Source organism: Orcinus orca, chromosome 2 (assembly GCF_937001465.1).
Source record: "Orcinus orca chromosome 2, mOrcOrc1.1, whole genome shotgun sequence".
In the NCBI taxonomy this organism is placed as follows: Eukaryota; Metazoa; Chordata; class Mammalia; order Artiodactyla; family Delphinidae; genus Orcinus; species Orcinus orca.
The window spans coordinates 116,396,470-116,415,064 of record NC_064560.1 but is presented as its reverse complement, the minus strand read 5'-3'; the positions used below and the strand labels follow the sequence as shown (position 1 = coordinate 116,415,064).

The following is an 18,595-nucleotide window of genomic DNA, read 5'->3' as shown; positions in this document are numbered from 1 at the left end:
TTCCCAGACTGGGGCACGAACCCGTGTCCTCTGCATCGGCAGGTGGACTCTCAACCACTGCGCCACCAGGGAATCCCTGTTCACTTGGTTTTTAGATTCCACATATAAGTGAAGTTACTCTGTTCTCTCAAAGCTTACTCAGTAGCATAGTGATTAAAAGTGTGAACTTTGGGTTCAAATTTTGACTCCTTACAATATGACCTAGAGCAATTTTTTTAACCTCTCTATACCTCAGTTTCATCTTTGAAATGAGGTTGATAAGTAGTTCCTGCTTCATTGGTTATTCGGATTAAATGAGTTAATATATGTAAAATGCTCAGTAAATGTTAGCTTTTATTATTTGTGCAGGAGGTAGACATTATATGATCACAAATAAGTAATTATACATTTTGATAAGTGTCATGAAGTAACAGAACAGGGTATTTTGAGAGAATTTAGAGTAGGGAGTAGGGATAGCATTGAGGTAGTGGCAATTACACAGACTTGAAGGAGGAATAGATGTTAACTAAGTGAAGATTTGTGGGGACTGGAAGCATTTCAGGCAAAAAGAAAAGGTAGTACAAAGACCCTGAGGTAGGAAAGGGTTTGGAGCATTTGACAAACAGAAGGTCATTGTGTCTGGAGTATGGTATGTTGTGGGGAGAATGACATGAATGCAGAGATCTGTAGGCCATATTAAGGAGTTTGGATTTTGTTCTGAATGAAATGAGAAGCTAATGGAAGGTTATAAATGGCAGAGCTGGCATGAACTGATTTATGTTTAGAAAGTGTCACTTGCTGCTGTGTGGAAAATGGACGAGAGAAGAGCTAGAATGAGTGCCTAGAGATAGCGTCTATTGAAAAAAAGAAAAAAAAAGTCTATTGTAGTAGCTCAGGTAAGAGCTGTTGGTATTTAGGACTAGGGTGTCAGTAGTGGAGGTGGAATGAAACGTATGGGTTTAAAGTGTTTTAAATTGAGTGCTTCTAAGTGCCGGGTACTATAATAGAAGCTGAGGGTACAACATAGAGGTTAAAAAAGAAACAATTCCGAATTTATAGTCTAGTTTGTGGGGGTGGTGGGATAAGGGGGAGAAATAAGGCAATGAAAGAATTACACAAGTAAGTATAAATATTAGAACTGTGATAATTTCTAGTAAGGACAAATATGTGGTGCTTTGAGATCACATCATGGTCAGAAAGTCAGGGATGTTGAAACAACAGGAAAATTTGGTGATTGGCTAGACATTTGGGCAGGTAAGGAAGCGGAAAGTGTCAAGAATTACTTGGGTTTCTGATGTGAGCAAGTATGTAGGTGGATATGGAGAGAAGTCTGATTGGCTTCTAGTCTTGCATCTTCCACATGGTCTTAACCAGTGCCAGAAATAATTTTCTTAAAACATGTGAGTTTGAGTATTTTATATATCATCTTCTTTTTTTTTTTTTGGCCGAGCTGAACGGCATGTGGGATTTTAGTTCCCCGACCAGGGATCGAACCCACGCCCCCTGCATTGGAAACGCGGAGTCCTAACCACTGGACTGCCAGGGAAGTCCCTCATGTATCTTCTTATAATCCCTTGAATGATCTCTTCTTCTTATAAGATGAATTTCCACCTGTTGCTTGCTAAGTACTATAAAATATGGCTCCCTTTGTCTTTTCTAGTCCTGTAGTTATGCTTCTCCACAGATATGGACATTTTTAATAGTAGCCATATTACAGTACTTGTGCTCCCTGAATGTGTTCCCGCTCTTGTTTCTCTGTCTTCACATAGGCTGCTTTCTGTCTGAAATGCTATTCTTTTGCACCCACTCTGCTCCTGCTCTTTCATACCTTGCTAATTTCTACTCATTCTTCACTTTCTCTGGGAATTCTTCTCTGACTTCCTCAGTCTGATTTAGCTGCCCTTTGTTTGTGCTTCCATTGCACCCTGGACAGAGAACCATAAAAATAGCGTTCTTTATTTTTTGCTGTCATCATTGCTTATTGGTTATGTGATAATTGGTTGTCTGATAATTGATTGCAAGCTCTTGAGAGCAGAAATCGTATCTTATTTTTGTGTTCCATAATCTGTATGTGGTAAATGCACAACAAATGTTTGAAGAAATTAATGAATACTCTGTTCTTTTATATCATGTGCCTTTGCACAGCTGTTTTCTGATTAGAAAACCTTTCCCACCTTTGCTTTGTCAACTTCTAGACGTCCTTTATTTAACATTAAGCCTTTATTGATACTTCAGTGACAGTTCCTCTTTACAGTGTGCTTCTGTAGTTTTTCTTTTGTACACCTCTGATAAATGTTTGACAGTATAGAGTAGGGATCTAAATGTTTGAAAGAGTGAATGTATATATATCATGAGCATCATGGAGTTATAGATTGGGTAAATATCTCCCAAGTGTCCAATCCCATTTCGTAGGGTAGGTTACTTCTACATGGTACTAATTTTACCTATTGCATTGATCTTTTTTTTTTTTTTTTTTTTTTTCTTAAATTTCCTGAGGCTTGATTTGTGACCCAAGATGTGATCTATCCTGGAGAATATTCTGTGTGCACTTGAGAAGAAAGTGTAATCTGCTTTTTTTGGATGGAATGTCCTATAAATATCAATTAAATCTTTCTGGTCTATTGTGTCATTTAAAGCTTCTGTTCCTTATTTATTTTCATTTTGGATGATCTGTCCATTGGTGTAAGTGTGGTGTTAAAGTCCCCCACTATTACTGTGTTACTGTCGATTTCCTCTTTTATAGCTGTTAGAAGTTGCCGTATGTATTGAGGTGCTCCTATGTTGGGAGCATATATATTTATAATTGTTATATCTTCTTCTTGGATTGATCCCTTGATCATTATGTAGTGTTCTTCCTTGTCTCTTGTAACATTCTTTATTTTAAAGCCTATTTTATCTGATATAAATATAAGTATTCCAGCTTTCTTTTGATTTCCATTTACATGGAATATCTTTTTCCACTCCTTCACTTTCAGTCTGTATGTGTCTGTAGGTCTGAAGGGGTCTCTTGTAGACAGCATGTATATGGATCTTGTTTTTGTATCCATTCAGCAAGCCTGTATCTTTTGGTTTGAGCATTTAATCCATTCATGTTTAAGGTGATTATCGATATGTATGTTCCTATGACCATTTTCTTAATTGTTTTCAGTTTGTTTTTGTAGATCCTTTTATTCTCTTGTGTTTCCCACTTAGAGAAGTTCTTTTAGCATTTGTTGTAGAGCTGGTTTGGTGGGGCTGAAATCTCTTAGCCTTTGCTTGTCCGTAAAGCTTTTGATTTCTTCATTGAATCTGAATGAGATCCTTGCCTGGTAGAGTAATCTTGGTTGTAGTTTCTTCACTTTCATCTCTTTAAGTATATCATGCCACTCCCTTCTGGCTTGTAGAGTTTCTGCTGAGAAATCAGCTGTTAACCTTATGGGAGTACCCTTGTATGTTATTTGTCGTTTTTCCCTTGCTGCTTTCAATAATTTTTCTTAGTCTTTAATTTTTGTAAATTTGATTAGTATGTGTCTTGACGTGTTTCTCCTTGTGTTTATCCTATATGGGACTCCCTGCCCTTCCTGGACTTGGGTGATTATTTCTTTTCCCATGTGAGGGAAGTTTTTAACTATAATCTCTTCAAATATTTTCTCTGGTCCTTTCTCTCTCTCTTCTCCTTCTGGGACCTCTATAAGGTGAATGTTGTTGTGTTTAATGTTGTCCCAGGGGTCTCTAAGGCTGGCTTCATTTCTTTTTATTCTTTTTTCTTTATTCTGTTCTGCAGCAGTGAATTCCACCATTCTGTCTTCCAGGTCACTTATCCGTTCTTCTGCCTCTGTTTTTCTGCTATTGATTCCTTCTAGTGTAATTTTCATGTCAGTTATTGTATTGTTCATCTCTGTTTGTTTGTTCTTTAATTCTTGTAGGTCTTTGTTAAACATTTCTTGCATCTTCTCGATCTTTGCCTCTATTGATTTTCCAAGGTCCTGGATCATCTTCACTACCATTATTCTGAATTCTTTTTCTGGAAGGTTGCCTATCTCCACTTCCTTTAGTTGTTTTTCTGGGATTTTATCTTGTTCCTTCATCTGGTACATAGCCCTCTGCCTTTTCATCTTGTCTGTCTTTCTGTGTGAATGTGGTGTTTGTTCCACAGGTTGCAGGATTGTAGTTCTTCTTGCTTCTGTCCATTGATCTTTACTTCAGTATTTTGTAAAGGCAGCCCTATCTCCAAATTGTGGATAATTTATTGTAGTTATCTGTTTACTGATTATATAGCTACTGCCTGCAGTGTCCTTCTTTTCTCTCTCATTAATTTTATTTCTCCTTCAGGACCCAGCTCAAAAGTCCCCTCTTCTTTGTAATCTTTTAGATTCCCTAGGCTGTGCGCATTCCTATGATGTTCCTAGAAGGCTTTTTCCAAACTGCCAACAATAGTTTTGCAATGTTATTATCCTGTCTCTTCATCTAGAACTCAAGGGGACTTATTTTTATTCATTTCTTTATCCTTGGTTCAGTGCCTTACACATAGTTGGTGCTTAACACATATTTACTTAACTGATTGTATCCTTATTTAGAGAATGTTGGGTGGAACTAATCCTGGGATGAAAAATATCGGCTCTGTGTAATCACTGCAACTTATAATCTATATATAGATAATTTGGATAATGTACTATATTCAACTTGCTTGAATAATCTTTATATTCTATATTTCAATACACCTTTTTCCTTTCCTTTAACAGGTATTGCCTGCCCTCCAGTGGTTAGATCATAGCTAACATTTTTAGTAAAGGTAAAGGTTATAAAATCCTTTTTCAGCGTTTATTTTTAAGTCATTTAAAATCCTCTTAGGTTTACTTCTCAGATAAAACAAGTTTTTTTACACCCCTGTTTTTCCTTTGTCTGATATGCCTGAAGCCCAACTTGACCTGCCTCTTCCTTTGCCACCATGAGCCACCATGTGTCCCACAGTTTTTAAGTATGTATTGATCGAATGGGTGGTTCACCCAATCTGACCTTGTTTCTTGGTTTTACTGCATTGTTCTCATATAGTTCTATTGAGGGTCTAGGATCTTGCCATAGTGCTAAAGCTATCATCTTGTTTTCAGTGACACTCCTTGCCCCCCACCAACACACACACTCAGAGTAGCTTGCTAATCATGTGGCTGTCCTTTAGTCTGGATTGAGGTATCTCCTGGCTAACATCCTCTTCTCTTCTACTGTTACTGACGAAGAGAGGCTGACTCTTGACTCCTTGGCAAAGTGATTTATTACCCCACCCCAGGCCTCTTGTATGTCATTTTTTCTCAGAAGACCAAATCTTAGCTATCCAGGGAGCCTACTATGTGGCTAGCAGTCATTTCTAAACATCTGCTGCAAATTTTCAGTGGTATATCACGAAATAAAGACAGTGGAGTACATTTTTCATCTATCTAAATGTATTAAAAATAAATGACTATTATTCGTTATGAGATATGTTCTCCTTGATTTTTGGTCTTAAAATACCCATTATTTTGGGAATTCCCTGGTGGTGCAGTGGTTAGGTCTCCGTGCTTCCACTGTAGGGGGCCTGGGTTCGATCCCTGGTTGGGGAACTAAGATATCCCGCAAGCCGTGTGGAGCAGCCCCCCAAAAAATAATTTTTAAAAACCCCATTATTTTAAGAATGACTGGTAATAGTAGGTGGTATACTTTGTAAGTTAAAAATTTGGTCACCTTGTGATGGTCATTTAAATCTTTTGGGGGGAAATTTTACTGGTTTATGATGTCCCAGTAGTCTAGGAACCACTACGTTGATCACCATAGCTCATTTCCATGAGGCAGTGGTGCCCTTCATGTAAAGTAAGCATGCCTTCTTTCATACACATTTGCAGACAGTTTTTCAGTGTATTTTTCTGCCATAGGCTTCTTGATTTTTGCCTGATTCCAGCCTTGCGGTTTACTTGCTGTCTCCCAGTCCTCTTCTTTGGCCAGTAGTTCTAGTTTCTGTTTTTATATGTTTTCATGTGTGTTTTAAATCCCTGCACAGCTCTAGGCTTAGTTAGATAAACTTCTTCCTGTTCTTCCTTTTATGCTTTCCTAGATAAGATGTTTCTTCTACGGGCTCAATATTACATTGAAAATGTATAAGTTTACTTTTCTTTTAGATCTATTCTTTTTTGTTTTGTAATCCTTCTGAAACTAGCTTTCTGAACTTCATTTTAACTGATTTCTGACATTTTCCCCTTTAGATCTTACTAAAACAAATTCACTGTTACTAAAGTACCTTTTCACCTTGAAGATATTTACTTTTTTTTTTTTTGTAGATCGAGTATATGTAGATGGCAATCTCTGTTACAACTTGCTGCTTTTGTTAGCAGATGGTAAATTATGGGATCATAGAATTTCTCCCAGTGCAAAGAATCTGCTTGTCTTTTTTGATTTCCTGGGTAATATTGTCAAAAGTCACTCATGCAAAAGGCAGTCAATAAGTAGTTAGAGTTTCCTAGAAAAATATTCTTATCTCTTGAAGCATCTGCCCTGTCAATAACATTTATCCATTCCTCTAAGGAGAAATAATTTGAGGTAAGAGTCAATGGTACAAGTTTTTTCTAACTACAACTGTACACCTTTGGAAAATGTTGGCCACAGCAGGATGCTTGTTTGCTAATATTAATGTGAGTATGGTTAAATGTATTATGACCCTGTTTTCCAAATCCCAAATTGTTGGACATTAAGTCAATATTTGATATTCGGACTTGCCTGGAAAACTGGGACCTGTGATTTCATATTCGTTAATTCAACAGATACTATGTGTCTGCTCTGTTCCACGCATTGTGCTAGGCACTAGAATAGAGTAGAGCAAACAGTCCAGTGGGCAAGACATTCATTAATGCATAGTTTTAAAAATAATTATAGTTGTGGTAGGTGCTATAAGAAATACAGGGTACTATGAGAGCATACAACAGGGAGACATCTGTCATTGGGGGTTAAGGAAAGTTTCTTGAATAATTGACATTTAAGCTTAAGCATGAAGAGTAAATAAGTTAGGTTTGAGGCATCTGGGAAGATCTTAGTCAAAGGGAAAAGAATATGATTGTGCAGGTTTAAGATATGGGGCAGCAAGAGGGAATGGTGTTTCTTCATGAACACTGATAACATTCCATCACATTTCTATTCTCTTTTCCATCCTTTTATTAACAGATATTTTCTAAAACATGCTTTTAATCACATTACTATACTGATTAAGAAACTTTTAAAGCTATTCATTGGATAGATTAATTGCTCCTTCAGGGCAGGACTCTTGCCACTTTTAATACCTTAGTCCAAGTTTCAGATATCAGAGCCAGTTATACCTTGTCCCTCTGCATGAGTTGGTTTTAGTTGCAGTAATAAATAGTAGGCAAAGAAGGAGTTATATATAAGCTGTTATGATTCCCTCTTTTCCCTCTGCCTAGCATACAAGTTTTTAGTGAAACCTGGCTAGTGACAGGTTTTTTTTTTGTTACAAAAAACAAGCCTCTTTTGTAACCTAGTCTGTATGTAGCTCTTATTCTAAGAATGGTCTTTATTGTATTGAATTAAGATATTGTAAACAAGACAACAACCCAGGAGTTATATGAGGGGTGGTGATGGTCTCATCTGAAGAGTGGGATCATTTTCTCTTTTAGTCATTTGAGGAAGGTATGTCGTCAGTAGAAATTGGAATTGGGAAGGTGGGATCTGGATAGATTGGATAAGGAATATCACCTGTCTTGCTGGTGGATTCTGTTAAGTTGTGCCAACTCTTTGGGGTTCTAGTGTAGACCTCTGAACAGTGCATGAGGTGCCTGTCTTTCCTCAGCATATACAAGGCACTCAGATATTTGTCGAATAGGAAAAATGTGCATGTAAATGGATAGGGCTTATGTGTTTATAGAGCAATCTTGATTCAAAACTGTGTTCTTTCTAGCCATATTGTTTATATTCCATGCATTCTCTATCCCCACCCCCCTAATATTTAGTGAAATCTCTTTGAAGGTCCAACCAAAGAAATCCAAGGGAAAGATTTTAAAAAATTAATTTATTTATTTTTAGCTGCATTGGGTCTTTGTTGCTGTGCGTGGGCTTTCTTTAGTTACGACGAGCGGGGTCTCCTCTTTGTTGTGGTGCGCGGGCTTCTCGTTGCGGTGGCCTCTCTTGTGGAGCACAGGCTTTAGGCACGTGGGCTTCAGTAGTTGTGGCACACGGGCTCAGTAGTTGTGGCTCGCAGGCTGTAGAGTGCAGGCTCAGTAGTTGTGGCGCATGGGCTTAGTTGCTCCGTGACATGTGGGATCTTCCCGGACCAGGGCTTGAACCCATGTCCCCTGCATTGGCAGGTGGGTTCTTAACCACTGTGCCACCAGGAAAGTCCCGGGAAAGATTAAAAAAATTTTTTTTTAATTTATTTATTTTGGCTGCGCTGGGTCTTAATTGTGGCACGCAGGAACTTTTAGTTGCAGCATGCGGACTCTTAAGTTGTGGCATTCATGCGGGATCTAGTTCCCCCACCCGGGATTGAACCCGGGCCCCCTGCATTGGGAGCACGGAGTCTTACCCACTGGACCACTAGGGGATGTCCCAGGGAAAGATTTTTGTATCAGGCTGGATGAACAAGGTGAGCTTTGATAACTGAAATGAGAGAATTCCAATTGAAAGGAGCAGGCTCTCCTGGCACCTGAAGCTTGGTCCATACGATTCAACCACAGGCAGCCGAAGTTGCATGGAAACTCCTAGAACATTCCAGGACTGGGTGGTGACACAGTCACCTAGGGCTCTTCAACTAGACCGCTGAGGTTTACCTGTGAAACTCATGAGCGTCAATTCTTGTAGTTAGCTTGGAATTTTAAAAACTTGGGTTATATACAGATGCCTTTTAAAGGAAGAAGTTCTAGGGACTTCCCTGGCGGTCCCATGGTTAAGACTTCGCCTTCCAATGCAGGGGGTGCAGGTTTGATCCCTGGTCAGGGAGCTAAGATCCCACATGCCTCGCAGCCAAAAAAATCAAAACATAAAACAGAAGCAATATAGTAACAGATTCAATAAAAGACTTTTGAAATGGTCCACATCAAAAAAATCTTAAAAAAAAATATAAAGGAAGAAGTTCTTACATATCCAAAGAGAACACCCAAGGATCCCAGTCTGAGAAACACTGCATTAAACCCTGAATGCAAACACAGAGGTTGCTTGAAAAAGCAAACAAAAAAAGTGGTTACTTTGGTACTAGCATAATGTTAAATCAAAAATAGGCCACTGAAATGGTGTGGCAATATTATTATTTTTAGATTATATATATAAAAACAACATTTATAAGTTCTTAGGTTCTTGATAGTATATCTCTAGATCTGTATAGGTAAGGTAAATAAATCCCACTTTGAAAAAATACAGGTAGTTTACCTCTCCCACCAGGAGGAGATCCAGTGCTAAATCTTGAAAAAAATATTTTTAAGTGTCTGGCATTTCATAATGTTTGCCTGGTGTTGGGAGAGAGTAGCAAAAGAAAAACTCCATTCTCCCACACCCCCAATTCTCCAATTAGGGATATCATTTGTGTTAACGTGTTCTTCTTGGGATGCAACTCTGACTAGCCATGGTTGTTAACCAGTCATCATTCATTTACACCTTAGGATCAGATGCATTAATAACAAGTCAACACAAATTTTATTTCTGCTTCGGAAAATGGAAATTTTATATGAGGAAACCTTAGACCTTTGACAGGAAGGCATTCTTGGATGAGGTGGGAGATTCTGAAAAGGCAGCTTCCAGGAAAGAGGTGCTTGGGATCAGGGAAGAAGAGGAAGGTGTGAAAGAAACTGTTACTTTTTACTTTTGCCTAGTATCTTGGATATTATTCGTTTGTTGCACTGGTAATGCTGTGGTTGACAGTGCCTGAATGGGGGTTTCAGAGCAAGTTCAGAAGTCCATCAACTTTAGCCTGCATATTTTCCATTCCATATTAATTCCAGCACAATTTCTCCCCATGGTGTGGCATATTCTCTCAGGAAGAGCAGAAGGCAGAGAAAGAAGACCCTTCCTAATATGCCTGGAGTCCAGCTCAGATAAGTCTTGTTGGATAAACCTCTTCTTTTTGGCTTTCTTGTAACCTCCTCATTCTCCTTCGCAGTTTTTTTTTTTAACGTCTTTATTGGAGTATAATTGCTTTACAATGGTGTATTAGTTTCTGCTGTATAACAAAGTGAATCAGCTATACATATACATATATCTCCATATCTCCTCCCTCTTGCGTCTCCCTCCCACCCTCCCTATTCCACCCCTCTAGGTGGTCACAAAGCACTGAGCTGATCTCCCTGTGCTATGCGGCTGCTTCCCACTAGCTATCTATTTTACATTTGGTAGTGTATATATGTCCATGCCACTCTCTCACTTCGTCCCAGCTTACCCTTCCCCCTCCCCGTGTCCTCAAGTCCATTCTCTACATCTGCGTCTTTATTCCTGTCCTGCCCCTAGGTTCTTCAGTACCTTCTTTTAAAAAATTCCATATATATGAGCTAGCATACGGTATTTGTTTTTCTCTTTCTGACTTCACTCTGTATGACAGTCTCTAGGTCCATCCACCTCACTACAAATAACTCAGTTTCGTTTCGTTTTATGGCTGAGTAATATTCCATTGTATATATGTGCTACATCTTCTTTATCCATTCATCTGTAGATGGACACTTAGGTTGCTTCCATGTCCTGGCTATTGTACATAGAGCTGCAATGAACATTGTCCTTCACAGTGTTTTATGTCAAGTCACCTAGCAGGTAGTAGGTTCTCAGTACTTGCCAGTTCTTCTAAGAGAGTGAAAGGAAAGTTTGGAAACATGGACCACAATTTCTGCTCTCTTACTACCAATTTCTGTTTTGCCTCTTTTCTACAACTTTAAACAACTCTCCCTTTTTACTGGCGTGTTCGCAGAGAAGAAAGAATGGCTGGTAAGGGGTGGGTAAGAAGAAAGATAATTTTTGATGTTTGACAACCGCCTGACACATCATAGATAACTTTTTGTTTGCACCTCATAGCTTAAATATCTTGAACAAACAAAAATTGAAAACGCAGGATCAGGGCATTAATGCTCAGATAACACTCTATCGTGCAAAATTCTCATTTCCACGTTTTACTGTTTTATCAGGACAGCTTTCATCTTTGTATCAGGCAAGCTAGTAGCAACTCTTCTTCCCTTCCCACTCGGCATTGAGGCTTTCGGACTCCTCCCTACTTTACTAGTGTTCTTCGGTTCTGGATGTTGTAAACTCCATCACCCGTCTCTCAGGGACTTTTCCTCAAGGTTTCCCGACGTTCTGGCGCTCTCTAAGCCCACAGCACATTGGGGAGGAAGATCGTGGATTCATTTGACGGGCCAATGAAGCCTTGCGGGCTGCGGAATCCCACGTGGGTGGGGCTGGGCTCAGCAGGGGCGGGGCCGGCGAGGAGCCCAAGGGAAAAGGTGGCAGGCTCAGTTGAGAAAGCCCGCGGGCAAAGGTTTCACAGTTTTCGCGAAGGCTTCGTGTGCGAGGCTGGGGGAATTGGGGTACCTCCCTCCTGCCTCGTCACTCTTGATTCTGGAAGCTTCAGTAGGCTTTTCTCGGTTGCTGGTACCCGGAAAGGCAGCGGCTTCAGCTCCAGGGGCGGGTCCCAAGGGTCTTGTCGCAGCTCCGGGGCCGTTTGGCCTCCTGGTGTTGGGGGAGGGGCGAGGGAGGTGCTGCTCGCGCCTCCTTTTGCGCTTGCGCGACGGCCTCCGAGACGGTAGGAGCGCGTGCGCGATGACGTGGACGTTTGATGCGCGCGCAGGCTCTTCAGCTGGAGCGGACACACGGTGTGCGAACCGAACAGAATAACCCGCCCCCAGCGGGATGTGAAGGACTCCGGGTGAGGCCGGCCACGCCCCGCACGGTAACTCTCGGTCCTGGGTGGAGGACGTCTCTTTAGTACTGGCCCGATTGGAGTTTTCCGAGAGTTTGAAGCTCTTGTGTATTTTTTATGGTGTCAGAAGCGTTCCGCTGAGCGATCTTCGCACGCTCCGGCCAGGCCAGGCCTTGCGCGGGGCCGCCTTTGGCGCGCGCCTGTGGTCTTCTGAGCGAGGCTGCGCATGTCACCTCGCGCGCGTCCCCGGCCTCACTTCCGCGTCGCGCCGCGAACTAACTGGGAACATCGACGCCAGCAAGAGGCCACGAGGCGGGCGGGGTGAGAAGCGCCCATGGCGCGGGCCTGCCCTCGCGTGCGTGGGGTGCCGCACCGCATGGTACGATACGCGTGACGCCTTCCAGCCAGGCGTGGAGCTTTAGGTCGAGAGCCGTGCTTGTGCGCTTTGCCTTTTAGAGCTCAGGTCTCGGGGTTCCAAAACTGTGCTGACCTCGCTTTTCTAAGGAGCTGTGTGCAGCGTTTTGACACCTGTATAAAGCTGTCGCCCAGCATGTAATTTCCTGGCAGGTTGTTTGAAGCAAGACCGCGAGTTTAATAAAGAAGGAGGGCGAGGAAGTGAGCCGTATAGGAGTGGGAACTTGGTAAACAAAGGACCGGTGGTTCGTAAGTGCAGAAATGAGGGCGGGGAAAACAGGTGGGAAGAGCAGGTGTTATTTTCTTTTTCCCTCTGTGGGGCAGCCTTTGGCTAGTTCTCTGTTTGTGTGCCTTCCCGCTTCTATTAATTTGTCAAGTTGGTCTCTGCCCTTAGCGGTAGGTGGGTCTGGGACAGAAATAAACCGCTCCGAGCACCAGTAACCAAAGTTGACGAATCTGCGTGCGAAGAGTATGGAGAAGTTAGGGATTATTTCACACTGGGTTGAGAGTAGGAAGTGGTAGTGTCATGATTTGAAGAGTTTTGCTTTGCCTTCGGAACTCTGGAGATGCCTCCTCTGGCGAGGTTGGAAGCAGGGAGAGTGTAGGAGGTCTGAAAGGAAGGGTTACCAATGGGAGAACAACGTGAGTAACGAAAGTACTCTTCCTTCTGAGGGAAGACCACTCTCCCAGGGTTCGCGTCGCTGGGGCAGACACGTGGATCAAGAGAACTCTCGAGCCCACCCGCGCGCTGCCAGTGTGTGTTGTGAAGCTTTCCGGGCTTCTGCGGCAGAGTCCCTGGCAAATACTGCCTGCTCTGCCTCTTTCTGGGCACGACGCCGCGGCTAGGCTGCAGGGAAAGTGCCTGGAGATGGCGTGACGGCTGCTGGGAAGGGGGCTGGCCTGGGAGGGCTGGGCGGGTGGTTCTGTAGTTTCCACGGTAACAGGATGCGACTGGATCCCGCCGAGCGATCCGCGGGTTCCGGCCGGCGGCACGTGATCAGTCGGACTCCCCTTCCCCGGAAGAGCTTTCCTTGCGGCATTTTTTCACGTGGTTCTTGGCTAGCTGGCCTTTGCAGTTGGAAAGCGGTGATGTGGGCCCCGATAGTCGACGGCGACTGTAGTCCTCCGAGACTGGCAGGCGGCCTTTTCACTTCCAAGGGTATGGAGTGGGCGCTAGTGCTTCTTGCTGCTGTAGGGCTATGTTTCCAGCTGTTGTGTGAGTTGAGTGGGTTGGGTGCATTTTCCAGAGAACACATGCTTAGGATTTGAGAAAACTTAGTGCCCCAGGTACCTTGCCATAGTTAATCCAAGGCAAGGTGGCCATTTGATTGCTGTCCGTTTCTGCCATATACGTTAGTTCTTCAAATTCTACTTATGCAAATATTAGGGACCTGAGAGCTTTCTAACACCGAGTTGTAGTTAAGGGATCATTCCTAGGAATAGAAAATGCTCATGAAGCCAGCATTAACAAATGGTTTTTGAGGAGAGAAGGGGGGGGACTACTGTCTTAGGTAAATGCAACTTTGTGCCTTAAAATCTAAAGCATTTCAGATAATATTTTGAAATTTACCTTTCAAATTTAGGGTTGTGATGATGATAAAATGCCCAGGGTATAGTCTGGTCCAAAGTAAGCGCTTATTAATAGATCGCGAGTACCATTTATTTAATTATTAAAGTTAACTTAATGACGATTAAGAACGGATAGTTGGCTCTTTTACTCTTTGCATCACTTGCTATCATATTTTCTGATTATTTTTGTGTGCAAATTATAGTTTTAAAAAGATTTTTCAAATTTCTGGGCTCATTGTATATTGGTGAATACTGAAATTCGAGTGAACCTATTCTCTTACAAATTTGAGTTTCAGAAACGTAACCACACTCTTACAGTGAATGATTATGTTAAGGAACAAACTAACATCTTTGTACCTACCATACAGTAATGCATTTGTTGTATGAAAAGTTATGGTTATTTTTAGCAACTTCGGAAACATTCGGTTTAGGTTCACCATCATTTGAATAGTTTGTGTTTTTAAAGTAATGGTATTGATTTGGAATTTTAAATTGGCGTACTTTGGGGCCAATTTTAAATTGGCGTACTAGTACCTGAATCATTGAATTAGGTACCTACCTAGTAAACCAGTTAGTGTATTTGGTAAGTTGTATGAGGGTTATGGCTTTAGTAGTTAAACATTTCCCAGAGATGTCACTGGTGAAAAGATACTCAGAATAGGGACTCCGAAATTGTAGCAATTTACTTATGGAACTTGCCATGTTACCCGAAAACATTCTCTGCGAAATGGCATTTGTGTGTTGGTGTGTGAGTGCCTGTACCTTCAAAACGTTGACATTTTCAGAATGTTAGTATTTCACATCCACAATTAAACTTAACTCCTCGGGTCATTTTTATAGTTATTTTATGTAGATAACTGCTTGATCTTGAAAAGCTGAACTGAGATTGTTTTTTTGAATGTTAAGTTATATCTATGTACCAAAACTGTGGTCTTCCTTAATGCTTTCAGAGAGCCAAACACAGAGTATTTTTAGAATCTTGCTGGAAGGAGATTTACTGCTTCATGAGTAGCCTAGCTCTTCCTAAAGTAATTTGATTTTTGCAATTGGTTAAAGTTATCTTAGACTTTAGAGTGGTATTTCTGTGTCTGAAACAGCTAAATTTGCTGAACTGACTATCCTTTCTTTAGAAAATCCAGTATATATAGTATTCCAAAAGCATAAGCATATTGCTTATAGTGAAGTGAAATCTGTGCTTAAAGATTGTTGTGGAATAAAATTTTATTACTTGTTTGTAAGCCAAATAGCAATGTATGGCTCAAGATAGAGATTGTTTTGTTTGTAAATTAGGTTTTTGGTTTTATACATTTTGATCAACTCCTGGAATAACTTGACTGGAGGATTAAAAAAAAGACCTTATACAAATCAAAAGTCAGAAAGTTCTAACTTTTTTTTCCTCTTAATACACATTTTTACATTTATTAGTTACCTGTGTACAGAGTGCAGATATGGCAGTCTGACTCTTCTGCACTTAATTTTTCTGTTTAGATGAAAGGAAAATTTTGAAATGTGTATATATAACGTAAGTATGAAGTTTACTTCAGTTCAGTCTCTAACACTAAACTGGATTTCTGTCAGTAGAATCTTTGATATTTCATAGATTAATTTTTAAAGGATAGTGATTGGTTAAAACTTCTTTACCCCAGTTTTACCTGTAAAAATGATCTGAAAATCAAGAATTTAATATTATAGAAGATAATGTTTAGGATATTCTGAACCCTATAATGTCTTCATAGGTTTGGGATAGCGAAAAAAATTTTTCAGATACTTCTTTGCTGTGTGCCATATTTAAATGCACTTCATGAGAGTGTTTTTGCATAATTGCTTACAAAAATACTTGATTTGTAACAAAATTTTGAGCTTTATGGACTAAATACAGGATTAGGAATTTGTGTTATTTGATATATACACCATTTTAGAGGAATTGGTTTTTGTGAATTTTCTGAACTTTACTATTTTTATAAAGTCACTTTATTTGTGACTTCTCAGTGTGTTTAAATTTTGTTTTATCGGTCTCTGATAGGTGTTACTTAAACTTGGTAGTTTTAGGAAACCAATAAACTTAATTGCCTTAAGCCTGAGAAAGCTTTTGAAAAGAATCACTCTAAATTTTATCTATCTCTTAAATGCCAAATCGGAGGAGAGATTCTTTTTTCACCTTTCCTGGGTATTAGTACAGTGGTGTCAGAAAGTGTGTTTCTGTTTTCACATTTAGCCATAATACAAAACAATAGCCAACCTTTTTTAAAGCCTTGATTTTTTAAATATTATCCTCAGGCTAATGAATATTTTAAGTTTTGGAGTCCCCCCAACTTTTTGGGGGGGCGGTCATGTGGCCAGCCCTGTAAGAAGATGTGAAATTCAGATCAGATGCTTTTGCTGCTTGTTAGTAGTTCTGATGAAGAGTAAAATTAGACTTAATTATAATGAGGAGCACCAATAAGTGGCTCAATCTGATTAGTCAAAATTACTGACCCACTTTAAACAGAAGTAGTGATGTAACATTTTCCTTTTTTGTATAAAAGCTAATTGGTGATAACTTTATATCTTGTAGAATATTTAGGTAATTTAGCACATCACTTTAGTTGAATGTAACAATCTGAGATTTCTTTAAAACATTTTATTGAGATATAATTCACATAACATAAAATTCACCATTTTAAAGGATACATTTAAGTGGTTTTTAGTTCCTGAACATTTTGATCACCCCCAAAAGAAACCCCATACCAATTAGCAATTGTGCCAATTAGTCCTCTCCCTTTTTACTGTCAACTATGGATCTACTTTCTGTAGATTTGCCTATTCTGGACATTTCATGTAAATGGAATCATACAATATATGTGGCGTTTTTCTTGTAACATTTATGAATTAACTAATTCAGTTTTTTTTTTGAAATTGGTTGTATGTCTACAAGATACAAAATTTAGAAAGTGTCAGAATATGTATTCTTCCAGCCACCCTGATTTCCCTTGATAAAGCCAATACTACCAGTTCCTTTTTTGTCTTTACAGATAGTCTGTGTCAAGCAAATACATACATACTGGTTTTTTTCTTTGGCTTTTTTTTTGTTTAAACTTTATAGAAGTATGTAGCATAATCTACAGTTGTTTTGAACTTTATGCTCTTAATATATCTTGTAGATAATTTTGTATGAGTCCATAAAGTTTATAATTCTTTTCTAGCTGCAGAATATTCCACTCCGTCGTTGTACCACCATTTATCACTGGTGTGTATGTGTGTATTTGCACACATGTATATAAGATAAAGCCCTAGAAGAACTGCTGTTTCATGGGATGTATGCATTTGTACTTTTGATATTTTCATGTTATCCTCTTAGATTCTGTCATCTTACACTCTCAGCAGCTGGTTAGATGAGAATGCTGGTTGACGTACACCCTTTACAACACCTCTGCCAAACTTTGATTTTTGCTGTTCTGATAGGGTAAAAAACAGTATTTTAGGACGACTTTAATTTCCTCTATTCCGAGACTATGTACATTTTCATAACCATTTGCTTTTTCTATTCTTTGCCCATTTTTCTATTAGATTTTTTGTCTTGTTGATTTGTATAAAAAGATCCCTTTTGATATTAGGGAAATGAGTTTTTTTTTGTTTGTTTTTTTTCTTTGCGGTACGCAGGCTTCTCACTGTTGTGGCCTCTCCCGTTGCGGAGCACAGACTCCGGACGCGCAGGCTCAGAGGCCATGGCTCACGGGCCCAGCCGCTCTGCGGCATGTGGGATCTTCCCGGACCAGGGCACGAACCTGTGTCCCCTGCGTCGGCAGGCGGACTCTCAACCACTGCGCCACCAGGGAAGCCCCGGGAAATGAGTTCTTTATGATATAAGTTGCAAATATAGTTTTCCAGTCAGGCATTTGTTTTTTATTTTGCGTGGGTGGTTTTTGTCATGTTAAAAACAAATTTACATGATTTTGAATTTATCAAAAATTCTGTCATCTTATTGACTTCTAGATTTTATGTCCTACTTATTATCAAAAAGGTTTTCTCAAAGATTTCTTTAAGAATTAAAAAAAAATTACACTGAGGCGGGGTGGGGTGGGATTTAAATGTTTGGTCTGTCTGGAATTTTTTTCAGTGTAAGGTCTGAGGTGTGGAGCCAACTGTTTCTTTCCTAGTAAGTTCCAGTGATTTGTCATGGTTTCTTTAAATGTATGTACTAACAAGGTAAATAGTATTTTACTTATGTATGAACTCATGCCATTACCATAAAAAGTGTTGATCATATACAAAGATAACATGTAAATTTGTTAATTTTTGCTCATCTCAGGAGAACTTGCTGTGTAATGGAATCCTCTGGTAAACTAATTCATTAAGTATCAGGATCCTTTTAAAATGAAAATAACTTTCCAATTTGATCTCTTTAAGTCTGTATATTTTTCTTTTCTAAAAACTAAGGCATTTATTTTATTTTTAATTAATGTTTTTGGCTGCGTTGGGTCTTCGTTGCTGCACGCAGGCTTTCTCTAGTTGTGGTGAGCAGGGGCTACTCTTCGTTTCGGTGCGCGGACTTCTCATTGCGGTGGCTTCTCTCGTTGCAGAGCATGGGCTCTAGGTGTGCGGGCTTCAGTAGTTGCAGCATGCAGGCTCAGTAGTTGTGGCATGCAGGCCCTGTAGTTGCAGCATGCAGGCCCTTAGAGTACACGGGCTTCAGTAGTTGTGGTGCTTGGGCTAAGTAGTTGTGGCGCTTGGGCTCAGTAGTTGTGGTGCTTGGGCTCAGTAGTTGTGGCACATGGGCTTAGTTGCTCCGTGGAAGTGGGATCTTCCCCGACCAGG

General features: G+C 40.2%; 1 protein-coding gene and 1 pseudogene across 19 annotated transcripts in view; one reads left to right on the top strand and one right to left on the bottom strand.

The window, feature by feature from the left end:
• LOC101287230 (N-terminal kinase-like protein) overlaps positions 1–5,761 on the bottom strand; it is a 33,069-nt pseudogene extending 27,308 nt beyond the window's left edge.
• The window catches only part of MGA (MAX dimerization protein MGA), a 152,817-nt gene that overhangs the window by 50,157 nt on the left and 84,065 nt on the right, over positions 1–18,595 (top strand). For 5 of the 19 annotated variants that reach the window (XM_033435725.2, XM_033435720.2, XM_033435727.2 and 2 more), the window contains exon 1: positions 11,876–12,197. The exons of 1 other annotated variant lie outside the window; for it this stretch is intronic. The gene's annotated coding sequence lies outside the window, so the exon portion shown is untranslated. 13 more of the 19 variants (XM_004273968.4, XM_004273967.4, XM_049706662.1 and 10 more) reach the window with 7 other exon arrangements.